Consider the following 1,588-nt stretch of genomic DNA (forward strand, 5'->3'; position numbering starts at 1 on the left):
ATAACATACTGTGACAGGTTTGGAAGCAGAAGTGGCATCTGCTTCCTAAACAACATGCTTCTGGAAACTCTATGAACTTTGATAAATGTCTGGTTGTAGAGGGGCTTCAGGCCTTTTGTTCATAGGGTCGCTATGAGTCATGCTTGACTTGATGGCAATCAACAACAATAACATGTTGATTGCTTTCGAGTCAAGCATGACTCATAGTGACCCTATGATCAAAAGGCCTGAAGCCTTTCTAGATCTATCGTAATTTATCAAAGTTCATGGAGTTTACAGAGGAATGCTATTTAAGAAGTGGATGCCACTCCTGCTTCCAATCTACATGTATCATTTAATGATATTGATTGCATTTTTTGTAATTAATGCACCATTCTCACCCTTCTTTTTGAGTTGTTTCTTCCTTGTTAATGTAAACTCACTGCCTCTAAGATTTGAGTTGCTCTTGTTAATTTGATCTCACGTAGATAGTTCTTAAAAGGGTTCAATACTCAAGGCAGACTTCCCCATCTTCCCTTATTGCTGTTGTAGTTGTTAAGTGCTGTTGAGTTGAATATGACTCATAATGACCCTATGAACTCTGTCCTCTTTTGTGCCATTCTTGTTATCTCCAATATATTTGAGCCCCTTGTTGCAGTCACTGTCAATCTATCTCCTTGAGATAGATTTCTTTGCTGACTTGCCACCTTTCCAAGGGCGATCTCTTTCCAAGGAGTTAAACTACTGTTTGGTGTTAGGACTCCAGAATGATGGCTACACAGGGGAGTGGACTTGGGGAGAGGGACTGTATACCAATGAAATATTTTTTCTTTCACTTTTCAAAAAGAAGAGCTTATTGGGTGGGAGGGGTGGGTAGGGAGAGAAGTGCAACAATGAATGAATGGAAATCCAAAGTCTCAGTAAACTTTCATTAAAGTTAATTAAAAAAGAACAACAACCTAAAACCCCCTAACAAAACCCCAATGACTGCTTTTTTTGTTTGTTTCCATCCACCCATTGCTTCACATTTTCTTCTCTACCCTCCACCCGACAGTTCACCTCTCGCTTCAAAAAATTCCTTCATTGTTGCACAATTTCCTCTCCCCCCAAGTCCACCTTGCTATACATCCATTATTCTAGACTGTGACTGTTTGCTTTTAAGAAAACTTCAAGGACTATTTTTGGTTTATGGTTTTAAGATTATCTGAGGGCAATAACTTCAGGAATTGATCCACTCCCCACAGTTCTAGAGTCTGTAAGAATTTAGAATTCTGTTCTGCATTCTTCTCAATTTTGATCAAGATTCTTCTATGGAATCTTTTTTCAAAGGGTTCAATAATGGTTGCTGGATACCATGGAATTCTGATTTATTAATATGAAGGCAATTAGCCACATATTCCATATCCTCCTTGTATTCCTGACACAGCTTTCTCTGTTGTTCCAGGTGAAGAGAGAACAGTTGATTTTTGATGACTATTTGCAAGCTTTTAGAACATCTTTTGGTTTTTTTTAAATTAAATTTTATTAGTTTTAATGAACATTTACAGAGATTTTGGGTTTTCATTCATTCATTGTTGCACTGTTTTCTCCACCCTCATCCCCAGTTTGT

The sequence above is a fragment of the Elephantulus edwardii genome, unplaced genomic scaffold (assembly GCF_000299155.1).
Source record: "Elephantulus edwardii isolate Elephantulus edwardi_28Jun2011 unplaced genomic scaffold, EleEdw1.0 scaffold00176, whole genome shotgun sequence".
Classification (NCBI taxonomy): Eukaryota; Metazoa; Chordata; class Mammalia; order Macroscelidea; family Macroscelididae; genus Elephantulus; species Elephantulus edwardii.